At 42.4% G+C, this 20344-nt stretch overlaps 1 protein-coding gene across 37 annotated transcripts in view; it reads left to right on the forward strand.

Annotated features, from left to right (window-relative positions):
* The window catches only part of NRXN3 (neurexin 3), a 1504430-nt gene that overhangs the window by 359928 nt on the left and 1124158 nt on the right, over positions 1 to 20344 (forward strand). The gene's annotated exons all lie outside the window — the stretch shown is intronic.

Below are 20344 nucleotides of genomic sequence, written 5' to 3' on the forward strand. Positions count from 1 at the left end.
AAGAAATACCAGCGAAGCTTGTTAAACTGTAGATTGCTGGGCCCCTCCTTCAGAGATTCAGATTCAGCAGGTCTGTGGTAGAACCTATGACTTGCAGTTTTAACAGTTTCTCAAGAGGTGCTGATATCCAGGGACCACACTTTCAGTAGCACTGGCCTCAAGGACAAGTGCCCGTTTTCCAGTTCCACACATGTAGATTTCCTCATCTGAAAATGGGGATCGTACCTATTTCAGAGGATTCGTCTTAGTTCACGGACTTGGTGGCTTAAACAACAAATGTTTATTCCTCACGGTTGTGGAGGCTGGAAAGTCCAAGATCAAGGCACTGGCAGATCAGCTGTCCTCACACGACCCAGAGAAAAATCATTTCTCTTCTTATAAGGGCACTAATCCCATTCATGAGGGCTCACTCTCATCCGCTAATTGCTTTCCAAAGGCCTTGGTTCCTACTGCCATCCCTTTGGGGGTTGGGATTTCAACATATGAATTCTGGGGAATATAAACATTCACTCCATAACAATGTTTATGGCGTTAAATGAGTTATTTACCGTCTGTAGAACACCTGGCACATAGTGGATACTGTGTAAGGTGGAATGATTTTTCTTGGAGCCATTCTACCCATTTAGGGTTTTTAAAGCTGTAGGGCTTTTTAGGGCTTTGCTTGAAGATCAGATGGGAAATGCAGGGAATTCTGTCAGGTTAATTCTAGTTCTAAATTTAAGCCCATTATGCAACTCTGGGAGGCTAGGCAGTTCTCCAGCAGCACTTGGCTAGTATTCTATCTTACAGAACTCTGGCAAAAAGAGACAGTAGGGTCTTCATTCCTCTCTGTCTGGTCAAGTGCTGTGTTGAGGGCTAAGGAAATGCAGTAAGTGTGAGTGGATCCTTGCTGTGCTTACTGTGTTCTGAGAGAGAGACAGGCAGACAAAGACTAGCTTACAATTTAAGTGATTGTATTTGTGATTTTTCAAAGCTGCGCAGTAGTTGATCCCCATTCTGTGTTTGAAGAGTTCACCAGTGTAAGTCTGAAAGGGAGACAGGACCCTTATTCTATTACTGAAACCCAAAAGCCTAGTTTCACTTTCCCCAGCCTCAGAGAACCATGTGAGCCAAGCTCAGCAAATGGGAGGAAGAACTCACTCTGGTGATGGCGGTGAGGTGGAGAGGGGTGGGGGCTGCAGCCCATCTGGGGTGCAGTGGTGGCAGTGCCAGCAGCAGAGGACCCCATTAGGCTGTTCCTGGAACATCATCCTTGCTGTTGTGGAAGCCTCCTGGCATTTCTACTCATCTTCCACATATGATTCTCAAGATCTTTCATCAAATCCTTTTCTATTTCACACAGTAAATGATGCAGAGCCAATGATGGTTTTTAGAGTAGTAAAGTGACATATCACAAACTATTTTAAAGATGACTGACCACCATCTGGAGCATGGATTAGAGGAGGAGTAACTCAAGGCAGAGAGACTAAGGAGGAGCAGTTATCTGAAGAAGTGAGGGTGGAGATGAGAGGAGAGAGGAAGAAATATTTAGGAGGTAAAATTGACCAAGACTGATGATTGGAGGCCTGATTTTATATTTGAACTTAGAAGACAAAAATTAATTTTCAGTTTTATGTGCATCTTTAGTTGCCTTTTGGAGATAAATATCCATTTTGTGGGCAAGGTAGGTACCCCAAAATGGATGAGAAAACAAGAGAAAAGGTTGTTGAATAGGGTTCTGTTTGGAGGACAGCTTGGCTGTGGTCTCCATTTCAAGTCTTTTCAACTCAACAAACATTGATCATTTATTAGATGTTAGACATTGATAGTTATTTAAGGACACCATTTCTTTCGATTCTGGTGTTGAAAACGAGTAGAGATATAGAGGGAAAAATCCACTTGATCTTACACTAACACACACAATTACTCAACACAACATAATATGCATGTTGGTCTTGAGATTCCTCGAGGCCCAAACGAAACATATGATAATTCTGTACTAGAACAGGGTATATACTGTAAATTTTTAGCTGCTTGTATAAACCTCTCTCTTCTTTCCTCTCACTTGCAAATAACGCACTGAGTTATCACCTCCCCAACCCTGTGAACTGAAGGGCTCACAATGCAACGTTCTTTTTGCTGAATGAATATATGTGCTGCCAAACTTACACATTTGCTCCTTGCGGTATGTTTATTGGGAAGCTTATACCACTGTCTTCTTTGCTTTTTGGAAAAGGCTGTGGGTAGATCCATGATGCCAGCTATTTACATACCTCGCTCCTGCCTGCTCTTTCAAGGCTCTTTGTTCAAGTGTCAGTACTGCTTTGTAAAACATGAACAGAGTTGGGGGGAAAGTAATTACAGTTCACGTCCTGTGTTTCTACTGATGTGATGTTGAGCTGCCTGACTGCACTCTTTCCTGTTGCTTCTCTCCTCCTGTCTTTTCCATCCCAAGCTCACTCTCCACCCCTGCCCCCCTCCCCTCACTTGCTCTTTTGTGTGTCAGAGAACCACATACATGGAAGGTAGCTGGCCTTCTCATGGCCACTAGGTAACTGGGTCTAGAGAGCCTGCCCACCTTCAATGTGTCAAGATGCCAGGGCCCTGGCTGCCTCCACAGGGAAATCTCTGGTGTGTTCAGTTCCCAGAGGCCATGATGGGCTGCCCTCTGAACTTAGACCTGAAACAAAACCTTCTTTTGGGTCAGACCAGTCCAGGAGATTTTCATGGTTATTTTAGATTGTGGAGACTTCTCATTTCCCTAGAGGGCATGTTTTCTATATGAGTGCTCTCCTAACTTCTCTGTCTACATTTAATGATGTAATAAATCAGAGTTTGGTTACAGGCACATTCACACCTATATCCTAAGATCATTAGTGGACACCTTTTCCTACGGTCAAAATTCCACCGTTGGTGGTGGGGGGTTGTTTAGAGTCATGATTGTCTAACTTTTGAGTTTCAAAATAGTATTTTAGAATTAATCATGTTGACCAACATGATATTGTCAACTAAGGGTTATTTTTTAAAAGAACATTTTATCAACTGTTATTGCCACTGTATCATAAAAGAAAGGGTCCTTTTAACTCCAAAATGTAGGAAAGACATTCTTTCAATATAAAGGACAGTTCTTTACATTAATTAAATGTAGGTTTATTTTAAAAATCTGATGTCTTTTTGAGAAGAAGAATGGTATTTCCTGGAAATATGCCATGAAAATGGTGCCATGTGGCTTCCCAGCCCTTGGGGATGTCATGGCAAGGGAATGTCTTTTTCTGTGTGTCATCTGTAAATGCTGGCATGGTGCTAGGTGTTCAGTGGCCCAGCGTGTTTCATCTCCCTTCCTGAGAGCTCCCAAATTCCTTCAACCTTGGGTGCTGAGTGATTATTTGCCTTGAATTATTTTATGCAGTTTGCCATTATTTGATATTTATTCATTGAACACAAATTTACTGATTTGAACCTTTACACACACACACACACATACACACACACACACACACACATGCACATATTCTGTATTTCTTAAACATACAAAACACTTTTCGTTTTCTTTTTTATTTCCTTATTGGTAAAAAATTATGGTTTATCTTTTTTATGACTACTATGATTATAATCAATGTGATCATTGATAAAATGTTTTTTACTAAATAATAAAGACTTGTGGTTTTATTAAAATAATTAATATTATTGATGATGTGCCACGTTGATAAGAAAATGCTAGGGGAGAAGGTTTGGTAGATATATAGTAAGTTTAGTTTTGGGCATAGCAAGTTTGAAATTGCAGCAGAACTTCCAGATGGCGTCACATCCAGAGTTCTCTTTTCTCCCAACTATATTTTACACTTTTGTCATCAGAGGCTATGCTTTTTCCTCTTTGTTCCTCCCTTGTCCAGTGAAGAACACATAGTAGATTATGAGTAAATGCTTGTTTGTTGCCTTAGGAACTAAGTAGTTGGAAACTGGTGAAAATTTCTAGGAAACATGGAAGTTGAGAACTGGTGATCAATGAGTGACTATGGGACAGTAATACAACAGACACATCACAGGTTTGGGGGATTGCATTTGAGAGGTTTCAAGCGTGTACATGAAATGGAAGCTGAAAAATGAGTACCTGAACGATACAGCTTTTTAAAAAGTCCATTTTGTAAGACTAATAACTTGGGATTCAGAAAATCATTGGATGGCTTAAATGGGATAAAATTTTTGTCTAGAACACTTCCCCTCTGGGGATTCCAAGAAGTACACTCATGCAAAGAAGTTCATTTATTCATTCATTCAACAAATGTTCATTGAACACCTACTACATGCTAGCGTTATTCCAGGTGCTGGGAATGTAGCAGTGGATGAAACAAAGATTCCTGACCTCAGAGAGTTTATATTCTAACAGAGAGTGATAAGCAATCCACAAAATAAACAAATATATAGTATTCTAGGTAATGATGAGTGCTCTGAAGAAAAATGAAACAAAATGTAGAGAGAGGATGGGCTAGGGTGGTGGTGGTGATTTCAACTTTAAATAGGATAAACAACAAGACTAGGATAGACAGACAGCCCTGGTGCAGTGTAGTTTTCCAGGAACCAAAGCAAGATGTTCAGGAAGCGAGAGGCCTCGAATTCTCCGAGTGCAATCTGACTTTGCATCCCAATTAACAGTGACAGCCTACTGCTTTAAAATAGGAAATAAAGTGGAAGGAATGCAAACGCTTGATAGTTGACCTGACATTCACTGTTGCAAGATTGGAAACGTACAATAAATGTCACTGATGGAGCAATATTCATGAAGTAAAAATGTCATTTTTCAATTTGGCATGAGGATGGTTTGACATGTATTAGTCGTGCACAGAATATTTTCATAATTAATGCATTAATAATGCAGCTGTCCTTTTTCTCCCCACCCCAAATTAAAAAGGAGGACATGGGGAGAGTCAGGGGAAAGAGTAGCTCTCGCCCTGATCAGACCTTTTCTGCCAGCATGTGTCTCCTCCATTTCTGTGGCATTGGTTCTGATTGGTATCAGTCCAGATTTATCCATCTCAATTCTTCCCTCTTGTTTCTGTGAACAACACCATGGCCTTTTCTACTGAGGGCTTTCTTCTTAATTTTCAACAGTACTTTAAAAAATCTTTCTAAAGATGTGCATTTACTGTAGAAATGACACATAAACAAAATCAAGGATATAAAAATCTCCCATAATCACACCACCCAGAGAAAACAACTACTAATGTTTTAGTGTTTATGCTTCAGTCTTTTCTTTTAGTTATACATATTTACAAATATGAGACATTCTATGTATAGTTTGATGATCAATTTAATACATAGTAAATATTTTTTCATTTTAGTAAATGCTTTCCTACAACATCCAGTGGCTGGGTGGTACAGATGTAGCATGATATAATTAATTCCCTCTTATTGTCATGTAAGTTGTTTCTATATTTTTGATATACCATGTATATAGTTGCGGTAAGCAAACATAGCAAAATCTTTGTTTATATCCATGATGATTTATTTTGGACGATTCTTAGATGTGAAGCTGATGGGAATATTAGTTCTCTTACCACAGTAATGCTACAAAACAAACAAAACCTTTGTGGCATAAACAATAAGCATTGTTGTTCACGTGACTGGCGTCAGCTGGGCATCCACTAGCTAGCTCGGCTGATCTTGGCTGGACTTGCTGTCAAGCCTGGGTGTTGCTTGGCTGGCTGTCAGCTGATCCAGGCTAGGTGGGGCTGGGGTGACTGAGGGAACTTGGCTTCGCTTTGCTATTGTTCTCCAGCAGGCCGCCCCAGGCATGTTCTCGTGTCATTGGCAGAGACACGGCAAGCTCATTCTTCTATGTGCTTTTCAAGTCCCTGCTTGTCTCACATTTACTAATATGGCGAAGTGAGTCATGTGACTGAGCCCAGTGTCAAAGGTCAGGGCATTCTGCCTCATTCAGTTGGAGGATGCATGGCAAAGTCATGGATTCAAGAAGAGTAAAAAATTAGGGCTAAATTTGCAATCTCTCTGACTGGGCCAAAAGGTATGCTTCTTTATTTTTAAGGCTCATGATAAATGTTTCCAGATTGCTCTTGAGAAAGCCTGAACCAGCCCCACCAATGGTGTGAAAGACTTGGCGGTTTTCCAGTTCTCTTTACCCTGGCTGATTCTGGGAGTGATTTATGATTCTCCATCTTGGCTGTTTTGATTGGCCTCTCTACCTGTTCCCTGGGCTGCACGTTTTCTCTTTGTGCTGATTCTTTCCCTGCAGAGTGCCCCCCAAGCTGCCCTAGTCTCTGGTCTACTTATCCCCTCATCCGGTTCCTTCTGCCCACTTTACCTTACACCTGTGCTGACCAACTCTTAGCTATCTGGAATATTCAGTGACCCATAAAAGCCCTTTCCCCAACCATCCTGAGTTCACAGGCATTTACTACTTGTCTTTTAGCTCTGCCACCTACCCCAGCAGTAAGGAAATTGTTAGTCCTCATTATTCCCAGAATCTCAGAATTTTTTAGAGCCAGAAAAGACTGAGAATTCAATCTTATTTTTTACACAATGTTGTCCCAAGGATATAGCTATTATGTGTGTGGGTGAAGACACGGATGTAGATAAAAATTTGCCTAGAGAAAAGGCTGGAAGGAATTAACCACTGCTAATATTTTAGTATATGTCTGTGCAGAGGAATTATGAGTGAGTTAAAAAAACTTTAACATTGTGTACAAAAATTGAGAGTCAGAGAAGTTAAATGATTTGCCGCCTATCCTACAGATAAATAATTGTAGAACTGTGACTACAGCCCAGTTCTGCTGATTCCTGGTTTAATGCTCCTGGGAGACAATACCACAATGTGACCTCTGGGGCCCAGCTGTCTTTTGTTTGATTGTTTGTTTCCAAGTAGCATTGGTAGTTTGGTTTGGTTTGGTTTTGCAAGAGTGCTTTGCTTTTTGTGGGTTCATAGGGAAATTAAGAATATTTCTAAAAATGATTGAGTCGTCCAAGCCTGCTATGTGAGTGTAGTGGGCATATACATATAAAGTCTGAATGCATAAATTATCATGGCTTAAAATTTGACGAATGATTCAGGTAAATAGTGGATTTTATCTGTTAAATCGTATTAAGGATCCCAAGTGGATACATCCTGAGTTCTGGGCGCATAATTTATCATAGGTATCACATGGATTCTATGTAATTATATTAATTACTTAGTATATACAAAGGTAAGCTCTGCAGATTTAGGATAGAATCAGATAAGCTTTTTAGAGACCTCTAAATTGGTGATCCAGTGGCTAAGATTTGGCGCTCTCACCACTGTGACCTGGGATTGTTTCCCAGTCAGGGAACCACACCACGTCTGTCCGTTGTCATATCGTGTTGCTGTGATGCTGAAAGCTATGTCACCAGTATTTCAAATACCAGCAGGGTCACCCATGGCGCACGGGTTTCAGCGGAGCTTCCAGACTAAGGCAGACTAGAAAGAAGGACCTGGCCCCTCACTTGCAAAAAACTGGCCATGAAAACCCTATGAATAGCAGCGGAGCATTGTCTGATATAGTGCTGGAAGACGAGAGCATGGTGCAAAAGGATCAAGCGCGGTTCTGCTCTGCTGTCCACCAGGTTGCTGGGAGTCGGAATCAACTTGATGGCACTAACAAAAAATTGATTAGATTGGTTAAATTCCTTACTATGAGGCAACTGAGGGTGGGTCACTGTGACAGAGTATTCTTTCCTGGAGCTCCCCTACACTAGAGTGATTCTAAAAATCTGGTGATTGGTTGGGAGACCAGGGCATGGGCTCGGTCCATCGAAACGATGGGTTGTTCTGCTTGGAAATGAGTCATGGAGTTGTTTCCTGCTTGCCCTCTGTCTTGTTTCTGTTTCACGTGAGCACTGTTTCTAGGATATCCAAAAAGGGAAAGAAAATGTTAGTTATTCCTCTGGAGAGTAGGGAATGGCTCAAATATTGCTATGGTGATGAGGAAGTGAGAAACATACTTTGGAGAGCCTTTGATGTTGGTGTCTTGGGCATATTGTTCTGAGCCAAAGTCAGATGTTAAATTGAAGCATTGGGGGCCTAGAAACATGTTGCTATTGCTACCTTAGTACCTTTTACCTTCTTAGGGATTTCTTTAAGGATTTTTGGATCACAGAGGAAATAGATACTCAGAAATGGACGTAAGTCAGTGGGTACAAAGAGACTGGGACCTGGAGCTGCTTCTCTAGGCAATAAGAGGAGGGATGCAAGCCCCTAAAAAATAAGCATTTATAGGTTCTCTTCCCTAGTGCTTCCATGGTGTTTATTCTTCTCTGTGCCAGTGGGCTTGCAGAGAAAGACTGCCCTGGAGCTGAGTTTTTGCAGGTGCAAGGGGAACTGCCAGACAGTTGAAGAATTCAGAGACTTTCATCTGGTCAGCAAGGGTCTAGGTGTTCTGTGTCCAGATGGACTCTAGCAACATATGCTTGTTTGTACTAGGATTCAAGCATAATACAATTGTCACTATTTACCCACAATCCCACATGTACCAGACACATGCTCTCTTGGCATGCACACATGCACCTGGGCCCCATCTACTAGGGTGACTTACTTAAGAGTACTTAGGAAGTGCCCTAAGATAGTTGTTGGCTGCTTCTTGATGACAAAGTGCTCAGGTACAGCCAGTTTAACACAAGCGTGTCACTGGAACTGAGTAAGTAGATTTTGATAAAACTAGTTCAGTTAATATCTCCCTTAGGGTGAAGTGCAGCCTTCTCCACTTCACTTCTCTAGCTAAGAAAACCACAGCCCCATTTCCAACTTGTGTCCCAACTCAGATTTAACTGTTAGTGATTGTTTAAGACCACAGTGAGATGCTCATGGCTGTGCATTAAGACATTTGGGGAGGTGGTGGTGGGAGGGTCAGTAAAAAAGGAACCGATAGAGTCAAAGGGCAAGGATATGTGCTGGAGGCACATGGCAGTATGAGGAGAAAACCAGCAATGTGCAACTTATTACCCTGCTTGAAGTCAACATGGTGGCCCCATAGTGTCAAGGACAGGGTCTGTGCTCCATTATCTCAGTTCTCTGGAAGAGAGTGCTAATGAGACAGAGGTAAGAGTATGAAAGCTCACCTAAATTGTTTAGTTTTGTTAAGTCTCACAGCTACAGTTTGCACCTTCACCTGCAGCTCTGGCGAGAAAATAACTAGCATGGGGCACGAGAAGGAATTGTGAATGACAGCAGTACACATTTGTCAAAAAGTTCTTCAAAGTCATCCCAGCTTCTTACTTAAGCTCTCTATGCCCGTTTCCTCTTCTGAAAAAAGTACAGTAATAATAGAATAATAGCATCTATCTCACAGGCTTATTGGGAAGATTAAATGAGTTAGTACTAAGGAAACATTGAAAACCATACCGGCATATGGTAAGTGGTCTTTGAATGCTAATTGTTGGTGCTGTTATATTTATTAACTGCAGTACCTATGTTGGACTGGCAGGAGCATCTTATATGAGAGTCTTTAATATTTCCCTACCATTTCTGGGTTGCTCTTGCCCCAAAGAAGGAGCAAAGGAGCCATTGGTACCACTGGAGCCCATGATGAGTGTTGGGAGGTAGGGACACCTTGGCAACTGCTGAAATGCACCCATGCCAGCTTGCCCACCCTGTCTGCTGTTACCAGCCTGAATTCAGAGCCCAGAGCTCTTTAAGCACTGGTTTTCATGCCTACCCTCAACTTACCCCTCTCCCTGCTGTTTAGCACTCACCTTCAGCTGACACTGTGCTCATTTGTAGTTGTGGACTCATTCTTCCTCTCTGAAACGCTCTTTAGTTGGCTCCTGAGGGACATTCTCTCTCTAGCTCCAGCTCAACTGTGAGCTCCTTGCAGTGGAAAAACTACCTCTGATGTCCTTCTCCGTCCTTTCTCCCTCACCATTGGCATCCAGTTCAGTGTTCTGCACATATGTGATCCTATTCCCAATTTGATGCAGGTCAGGATTTATTCACTCTTGGGCTCCCCTTAGCACCCAGTGCAGACCCATGGGAGGTGTGACTGGAAAATGTTGGTAGAAAAGAATCTCAAACAGTGCCCTGTTGCCTGAGTCCTTTCCCACCCACCTGAGTGCCACTCACCGTATACATGGCTCACACTGGTGGGTTTGATCACTGTACACAGAAAGTAGAAGCCCTGCCTTGGGCCCAGGCCAGGGCTTAAGGTCCCAAAGGGATGTTTCATTCATCTTGGGTTAGAGTCACCTTATCTGTATATTGGAATGCTTATATCCTTAGTCCTTGAAAAAGGAGAAAGTTCTGTTTGTCTTCAATGTCTTACCAGGACACCCCCATCACATACTCCTCTATAAACAGAACAATAATGACCAACATTTATAAAACATGTACTATATGCTACGTGCTCTGTTAAAGTCTGTAAAGTATCTTACTTAAGCTTTTCATTTGATCCTACAAATTAGATGTTTCACTCCATTTTTACAGCTAAAGAAACTGAGGCTTAGAGAGCTACTTGACCAAGATCTCAAACTTACTATGTAACGTAAACTATTGACCTAATGCTAACTTAGTCTAACTGGACTTGCTCTTAACTTCTTCTCTACAGGTTTATAAAAATACTCTTCTATGTACACGCAGACATTCTTTTTAAATTTTTGCTGCTTAAGCATATATTTCCTTCTCTGGAGACAGGGACATTTTATTGAAATTTCTTCCTCTGCCCTCTGATATTGCAGTGGTTTCACTGTGCACACATATACTCTGAGAATGTACCATTGACTAGGTTGTGCACCCCGCATGATGGCTTACTAGAAGCCTGGTTCTTCTAGAGCAGGAGGCACTGAAGAGAAAGAGCAGGATTCAACTTCAAAGGTGCACACACCTGTTGCAATTCATCCTTTGCTCACATGTGAGCTCAGCCCATCCTAGGACCAACCCTGCTAGGGCTTAAAAGTTCTCAGTATTAGCATCTCCTTATTAAGGTCTGTTTGTACCTTTCTTTGATCCAATATCTGTCCTCTGTAAGGTGCTTCTTAATTTCCACAGCATCCTGCTTGATGTTCTTATGTCCGTTACCTGTAATGCTGGAGTATAGAAAATGAGTGTCTCCCTTGCAGGAGAGACAGTACAGGGCATTTGTGGCTGAGCCTAGGGCTGCTCACATCCATAGGGTGTAAGAGAGACACTTTAGGATTTTGGACATCTGGAGTTTAGGGAGCCTGGGAGGTTTCAAGCAGCCTCCAGTCAGCTTGCCCTGCATTTTTAAAAGCACATCTGCAATTTATGGTGTGTCCTACTCTCCATCACAGCCCCTCCTCCTTACTGCTTAGGCCACTCCCTTGAGAGAGAAGCAGCCATGTTGATTCTTTATCTTATCATTAGGCAGCATCTTTCTTTAAGTTTTATTATCAGGAGAATCATCTACACATGTAATATAATATGTGATATAGGAAGCTTTATATAAATGTTTGTTAAAAAATAAATGAAAATAAATACAATGCAAAGAAGATCTCATTTACCCTAGACATTCAGTTCTGTTCTTTAGCGGTAACAACCATCATCAATTTCATATAGTTCCTTCTAGAAAGTTTCCAGGTATACAAAGACACGTGTGCATATGTGTATTGCACTCCACTTGGACTTCGCACATGGGGTTGGCTGGAAATGTTGCTGAGCTCCCACTGGTGACCCTCCTGCAAGGCATCCTGTGGTTCTGATCAAGGCCTCTGGGATACAAGCATGCACAACAGAGAAAGCACTTACCCTTCCTGCCACCTTTGCGGCCCACCTAGGGCTGTCAAACTGACTCATCAAAGCTTGAGAGATCAATTCCACAGAGGTCCAGAGCAATAATGTTCTCGGGAAGATGACAAACCAGAATATAGAGTTAAGACTTACTCTTCCTGAAGTTCACCAAAATTTTAATAGAGTTGGGGCATAAGGGAAAGGAAACTATGGATGATTATTTTCTTCTTTTTACATTTCCAAAATTTTTAATAATTACTATATAGTTATAATGAAAAATTTGTTTATAATGAAAAAATCCCAATGCACTTAAAAAAAGTATTACTAGTTCCCACTGACATGGAGTATTAAGCTCTCAACTTATTAAATCTACTAATAAAGTTTCTATTGGTTACAAACAGATACAAAATCCCTTTATAAGAAATACCAGGGGACAGCTACCATTGTTTTGTTGTAATAGAATCAGGTCCTAATGAACACAGTGCTAGAAATCACAGCTTGCAGAAACTAGAAATGAAATAGAATTGGTTTTGGGCATCTCTACAGTGAATTAGCATTGTGCCTTGAAAACTATCCTGGACTATGATGCACATGGTAAGTCATGGGATCTCCCAGTATGATTTTAAGGCTGCACATGCCCATTCTCCTTGTCTCATTTGTTGACAATATTGCTCTAGGGCAGTGGTTCCCATGCTGTGGGCTTTTGGGTCCTCTGGGGCTGGGAGGTTACTGCAGTTGGACTGTGGACCTTCCAAACATAGCACATTGTCTGCCCCAAATAATACAGTTCCCATTTATTGAATATCTACTATATGCCAGGCACTGTTCTAAGAACTTTCTTGTATTTACTCATTCAATTCAGTAACCCAGTGAAGCTGATAGCATTTTACTCCCCTTACAGATGAGGAGACTGAGACACAGAGGAATGAAGTAAATTGTCCAGTGTCTCTCCACTATTAGGAGGTGAGGTCATGGTTAAAATCCACAACATCTGGCTCCAGAGCCACCCACCTAATCACTAACCCATGATACCTCTCAGAGAAGTAGATGATGTTTCATGTATGTGGGCTGTTGGTCTGAATGTTATGTGTAATATTTTTTCTCAGTTGTAGATGCTGTTGGGAGATTAATCAAAGAATTCGTGTAAAAGTGATACTGAGTTTACATCAGCTTTTTGTCGTCAGTATTTTCTCTGTCCGTAGATCTAAAATGCAACTTATCTCCTGTAATGATCTTCCAAATCTTTAGAAGTTCTAAAAAGACTATGGTCCAAAAGGCTGAAAATCACTGCTCTAAAGGAAGGGGATGAGAATCCAACACACACCATCCCTTCTTCTTTCTCGACTGGCTCCCTGCTAGCTCTACTCATCTCTCCTGTTCTCAACCAGGATCAGTGGCGTGTACTCTCATTCTTTATGCTGTGGACAGGCGCTGGTGAAATGACTTGATAAGCACTGCTTTGGGAGTCATCTGGTAAGATACATAAATAATTTCATCACATAGCCTCCTTCTCCCTGGAAGCATGCATTAGAAGAAATTTCTGTGTCTTATATTCTGTATGAGAGGCAGACCGGACCTTCAGTTAGAAGGGCCATGTTCTAGTGTCAACTCCTCTATGATCTGTGTTACTTTCAGCAAGTCATTCTACTCTGTGCCTCAGCTTCTTCGTCAGTGGAATGCCTTGCCTGTTTGGGAGAATGGTTGCAGAATTAAGTGAGATGGAAATTCTTTGTGTTTTTTTTAGATGCTCCTTTATTTATTTTAAAGAATGTTGAATACCTACTCCATAACAGGCACAACTCTAGGTTCAGGGATTCCAGCAGTGAGCAAAACAGACAAAGTCCCAGTCCTCATGGAGATGACGCTCTATGTGGGGAAGACAGATGAAAAAGAAATAAACATATTGTCAGGTGGTGATAAGTGCAATGGAGAAAAATAAGACAGAGTAAGGGGAATAGAGAGGGGGTGATTAATTTGTGTAGGAGTTCAGGAAAGGCCTCAGTGTTGAAGCTGTACTTGAGCTCATTCCTGAGGATGTCAGAGATTAAGCCAGAAGGATATGAGGGGAGATGGTGTCAGGCAGAGGAAACAACCAGTGCAATGACCTTGAGGGGGGAATGTGCTTGATGTGTTGGAGGCACAGGAAGGAGCTTGTGTGCCTGGGACAGAGAGGAAGACTGAGAGTGGAGATGAGGTCAGAGCTCTAAAGGGCCAGATTACAGAGGGTCTGGGAGTGAGATGGAGCCACGCAAGGATTTGAGGAGAGAGCGATATGCTCCAATTTATACTATAAATGGCTGATCACTTTTGCTGCATGAGGAGAATAGCATTTAGGGGACAAGGGAGGGAAGCTGGTTAGGAAACTATCATCATGATCCAGGTGAGTGATGATAGTGGCTTGGACCTTGGTGTTAGTGGGGGAAGACGTGGGAGAGGAGGTCTCATTCTGGGTGTGTTTTGAAGATAAGCCTGACAGGATTTTTTAAGAGAGGGAGCAAGGTTTACACCAAGCACATTGTCAAAGTTTTTGGCCTGAGGCCCTGGAATGATGAGTTGTCATTTCCTGAGGTGGGGAAAGCTGAGAGAGAAGCAGGTTTGGGGCGAGGGTTAAAATTAGGGCTTCAGCTTTGGACTCGAGTTTCAGTGTCTTTGAGATACTCAAGAGGAGACACGAACTAGATGGTTGTATGTGTGAGATATGAGTTTAGGGAGAAGTCTGGGTTGGAGTTATGAATTTGGGGGTCATTAGCATACATATATTATTTAGAGGCCTGGGACTAGATGGGAACATGGAGATTTGAGTATAGATAGTGGAGAAGTCAAAGGGCTGATCCCAGGTGTGGGTGGGGAGACCCATTGTTTAGAGTAGGGGTTGGCAGACAGCAGCTGGATTGTTGTCTCATTTTGTAAATGGAGTTTTATTGGAATACAGCCATTTGCATTCCTTTATCTATTGTCTGTGGCTGCTTTGGAGCTTCAACTGCAGAGTTGAATAGTTGTGACAAAGACTTACAGCCTGCCAAACCAACAAAATTTACTATCCGGCTTTTTATAGACAACGTTTGTCAACCTGGATTAGAGATCAGGGAGATGAGAGGGATCCAGGAAAGGAGACTGAGAAGGAATAGCCAGAGAGGAGAGAGGGACCCCGAGAGTGTCGCACCAGAGGCCAGGTGGTCTAAGAGTTTCAATCAGCAGTATTAGAGTGTGTGACACTGGGCAAGTTACTTCACCTGTGAGGTCAATAGTCTCACAGGATTCTTGTGAAGATGAAATGAGATGATAAAGGTAAAATATAGCTGGGCCTGGTATACAGCAAGTGCTCAGTAAATGTTCTTAATGCACCCACTTCTATTTGCTTAGTCTGTGGTCCTCAGTCAAGGCTCTGTACTAGATGCAAGATTCAGGGTGTTTGATGACTGCCTTCACTCGTCTTGAGTAAGCTCCATGACTGTGACCTGTACTCAGGGCCCCTAGGAAGCAGGAGCAAGGTGAGCCAGGGCCCATGCCCCAACCCTGTACACCCTGTCTCCCAAGGGGACCTTGAAGGAGAGCTCTAACCCTCCAACATCTGCTTTTACCCTCTATTTTTGACAAACAGTCTTTAAGGAAAGCTTTTGAGCAAACGACAAGTCCATCTTTATGAGATTACCAATGTCAACACATTCAACGTATATCAGGATTTGATAGGCTCCTATGGGGTTGTGCCTGTGACAACATTGGCTGACAGTACTTGCCTGGGGAATTATATAACATACCTCTAATGCTGGAGAAGGGTCTTGATATCCCATCCAGATCTGGGGCATTTTCTCCCAGGAAGAGCCTTAGATGAGAAGCTTGAAGTGGGAGTGAGATCTGTTGGGACTTCTCTAAAGATCCTGGCTCCAAAGCTTGGATAGGGAAAGAAATACCTTGCATTCATGTAGTAGTTTGGCATTCTGCACATTAGCTTCATCCCTGGTCCCCTCTGAGTAGAGTCATGGGAGCATGCAGGAGAGCTTGTCCTTTTGGGAAGGTCATGAAAGAGAATTTGGCTGTTCCCACTCACTTGTTCGTACATCTGTTTTTGGTCCCCTTCTTTCCATAATTGTTACTTTCCCTGGTTAGCTTCTAAAGCAGTGGGTCTCAAAGGACAATCTGTGGACCAGCAGCATTAGCATCACCTGGAGATTTTTTAGGGGTGCCAACCCAATCCATGGAACCAGCAGCCTTTGATGTGTGACCTTGGGCAAGTTAGTTAACTTCTCTGAAATGTGGTCTGCCCCAATGGAACATGGGAATAACAAGAGCACAGAATTATTGTAAAGATCAAATGAGATGAGTCATCCACTGAGTTTAACAAGTCCTCCAGGTGATTCCAATTGTGCTAAAGTTTGAGAACCACTCCTCTAAAGATTCTTCTAAAAGATCCCCATTTTTGGACAATGAGAAGTTCCTGCTAAGAGAATTTTTCACATTTTACCCCTGTATGCATCTCAGACTATTTTTAATCTGAGCTAATCTGCCAATCATCTTTCCAAAATGAATGGTTTCTCATTTTCTTAAAAATTTTATAGGGTATCAATCAGTTTAGCTTTTCCTTAAAGACTCAAGGCGTAATTTTGAAAATAATTATTACTGTTTTCACTGTAGAGCTTTTGGAATCATACTTCTATGTTTTTGTATTCTTTATGAACTTAAAAATTCTTTTTAGTTGTTTGTTGCTTTCTTATTCATTGTCTGGATGTCAGCTGTTATTACCATAAATATACTAGTATGAACCTTGTCACTTTCTAATATTTTATTTTTAAACTGATTCTGTACAGGGATTAAAATAACTAAGATGGTTAATAGGGTATGTAACGCAAGAGTAAATAAGTAAAAAATAAGAGTAAATAGCTAAATGAGGAGCTGATGGAATATTTTTTTTTAAGGATAAGCTCTGTACCTGAATTTTGTAGCATAAGAGCTGGATTCTTGCCTGCCTTACTGTTCCCTTCTGATCATGTTCTCAGTAGCTGATGTTTTGAATAACTGAAAACTTGTTGCACAAAACTCATCACTCAGTACTTCTCTTGAATGTTTCCCCCATTATGTTACACTTTTCTTTTTTTTCACTTGTCTATCTTTTGCATATCTTTCTTTCTTTGTTATTGACATATGCAGATATTTTCCTAAAAGATACAATTCATAACATATCATCCATTCACACGTAAATTACTGCCCTTTGGAATAAAAGGTAATCACTAAATGTGAGGTACCCCCTCCTCACTCCCCTTCTTCCTGTTGTTCTGTTTCCCCTGGGTTCCTAATGCAGCCTGTGTAGAGAGTACACGTGGCTGAGATGTGAAAAACCCTGGGTTCTAGGCTGGTTCCGCCACTAAGTGACTGTAGAATTAGGCAAATTACTTGGCTTCTCTGGGCTTTGAGCTGCAACATTATACATGCAGATGGCAATGCCTGCTCCTCCTTCCTCACAGCTGTATAGCAGGAGTCCAAATAAATAGTGCAAGTGGAAATGCAACACAGTATACACCTGGGAAGCACCACTGTTAGGGGACGTCCACGGCTTTTGGCTTCCTGTAGGCCTAGGAATTGCTTCTTCAGTATCCTCTTCCCCTATATCCAGCTGCCTTGGCTCAGAGACTGTGGGACTGTGCTATATTTTTCGTCATGCTTCAGAGTATGCCCAATCAACACAGACATAAAATAAAGCCACAAAGAGAAAGCTAATATTCACTATAGAAAATGTTGGAGGGAAAGACAAAAACACTCAATGATAACTCTACAAACAACTCTTATTATGGCTGTGGAAGACACAATAATGTGGCTAATGCTGTGTTTTGGCTGTTCTCACTGCTTGGGAATCTGGTGCATTCTGAGATGTGGGGTACGCCAAGTATTTAGACAACGTGCCTGCTTGGCAACTGCAGGTTCCTGGAAGGGATCAGAGTCTCTAGATGTGGGCCTGCCAGTCAGGATTCTCAGTAAGGCAGGGCCTTACATTCTACTGAACCTTGGCAGTGAACAGGTCCAGGAGACCCCAAGAAACCCCGAAGAAACCTATCACCGCTGAGATCCAAAGGGAGGTCCATTCGTCTAAGCAGCCTGCTCCTTTTGGTTGAGTCTACTTCTGTGCCTTCCTCACCACAGCAGAGGATGCTGACAGCTACCAGTCGTGAAGAACAAGTAAGAAGACTTCCATGCACTTCTGCCTCCTGTAGGAAGCTCCTGGAAGGGCTAACCCAGTTCATTTCACCTCCTTTCTGCCAATCCTAACCCTGCCTACTCTTTAAAACTCAGTTTAAGTCTGATCTTCCCCATGAAATTGCCAAAGACTCCAGTCTTCATGGCCCCTCTCACCTCTAGCCTCTGCTAGCACTTATTGCCTGACATTCTCATTGGCTTCTATCATTTATTACCTTGTTAAGTAAATTTATTAGGGATGTGTCTTGTCTTATTTCCTCTGCCAACTGTCAGCATCTTGAGGGAAGTGCAAGGTCTTATAAATACCTGTTCTGCTCTGGGCCAGTGTATACCTGTGGTAGTAGCATGTCCTCCCCACCTGGGTGATGAAGTGCGTCTCAGGTCTGGGCTGGGCTGGACTGTGCTGGAGGTTGCTCCAGGACAGCCAAAGGCAGGCAGACCAGAAGGAAGAACTGAGTGGCCTTAAACCCTGACAACTGATGCTGAGCTTCTCATCCAAGGGAGGAAGGGAGGTCAAACCTGGGGACACAATCAAGGTTAGATGTCAAATGATGAGTAGTCAGGCTGGTGGCTCAGTGACTGAGGCAGTGAAGGGTCCCATGATAGGTTCAGGAAGTCTCTTTGCTGTCACATGGTGCTCTCTATGGTGTGGAAACAGGCCATTTCTTTCAAATGATTCACGCAGGTTGGAAATTTACATCACCATGTGTTCCCAAGGGGTCATGGAAGTGTAATCCCAATGGAGTCTATGGAAGTGTAATCTCACTTCTGGTCCCGTCCACAAAGAGACCACAGTGTCCCACTCTCCTCACCTGTGAAATGCGGGAATTGGACTCAATCCTTTCTTTCTCCATGGTCCTAGCAAACAAGTTGAGGGAAATGGGAGTAGACCAATCTCTTATGTAATGACTGGATGTTCCACAGAGAACCTTTTTAAAGCATTTTGGACATAGAAACATTTCCTTTTTCAAGCAGTGGAGGCTTGGGACCAAAAGGTAGACCCTTCCTAAAGTGAAGTTTGTTTTCTTCATTGGGGGTGAAGACCCTATACATTTAAGAACAGAAAAGAAAGCTTGGATGGGTTTGGGGATGGAGGATGGGCTTACTTCTTCTAAGGATAGTGAATTGCAATGGATTAAAAAAAGGAAATGGAACAAAATGGTGAATAGTGACCATCGTCAGAGAAGTAAATGCTATTTATACAAGGAAAAAAAAGGGTGAGGGGACAGCGATGTGTATAGACCTCTGGCTTTAATGAGCTGATGCCTTAGTGATATTGGTACTCAGGAGATCTGCTTATCAGTGGAAAAAGGTTTGTTTTCAGAGGTACTGAGCTGTGTGCCCATCAAAGCATTCCGAAGACCAATTCAGAGCAGGCGGGCCAGTGGGAGTAGAGTGGTCAGTTGCCATGGTGAGCAGAGTCCCTGCTGAGAAGTTGCCCCCGTCTGTGCACAGGGATAGCGCCAGTGTGGGTGATGCTTCTCAAACTCTGATGTGCATGCCAATCACCTGGGGCTCTTGTGGAACTGTGAATTCTGACTCAGTGGGTCTGGGTGGGCCAAAGACTGTTTCTAACCAGCTTCCAGGTGCTGTTGATGCTGCTGGTCGGTGGACCATGTTTTGAGAAGCAAGGGCATAGCGGGCATTGGAGGAAGAAGCAGACCTGAGTTCCTGCCCTGCGTGTGACCCTGAACAAGTCACTGACTCTCTGAGACCAACTATTTCTTCAAAAATAGCAGAAGAGGCAAGCGGACTAGACTCCCTTTAGTTCTGAGATGTTACAGCCCTGGAGAGAAGTTAGATTTCTACCTTGTTCCTTCTTAGGGTAGCCTATTTTCCCCGGAGGCTGTGTCCAGTGGTCTTGCAACATGGAGATTTGCTTGGTTATTCACTCTGCATGGATTGCTTGATCAGCCTCTACCCAGTGCATTTAAGAGTGGGTACCAGGTTCTATTATGTTATAGGAAAGAAAAGAGAAGAAAAGACAACAATTCAGTGACCCTTGCCCCATGTCCATTCCTCTACTGGTTCAGAAGTGGCTTTCCCCTCTCCCCTATCACATGTTTAGATTCACACTCTGACTTCTAGATTTCTCCTGTCCTTTCTCTCTAGGAAGCCGGCTCATGGGACCACCCTAAAAGAATGCCTAGGCCTCAGACCTCGGAATCCAATTCTCCGAGATGGATGTCCAGTTTATTCACTGCAACAATAGCTGCCAGGCCTCTTACAGTTATGTAATAGGTTTCTTTTTTTAACCAGGTCTTGAAAATGTGTGCATTATCCTTTAGGTAATAAATGAAATAAAAAAGGCTGAAAATAAATCAGCTTTGCAAAGTGGGGCTGAAGCTTTTCTACTAACTGCACCATTTCTTTTTTCTTTCTTTCTTTCTTTTTTTTTGTTTCTTGTTGTTTTTTAAGGAGCTGATGGCAAGTGATTTCTTTTTAACCCTTGTTAAGGGCCCAGCTCATCTT

Source organism: Equus caballus, chromosome 24, assembly GCF_041296265.1.
Source record: "Equus caballus isolate H_3958 breed thoroughbred chromosome 24, TB-T2T, whole genome shotgun sequence".
In the NCBI taxonomy this organism is placed as follows: Eukaryota; Metazoa; Chordata; class Mammalia; order Perissodactyla; family Equidae; genus Equus; species Equus caballus.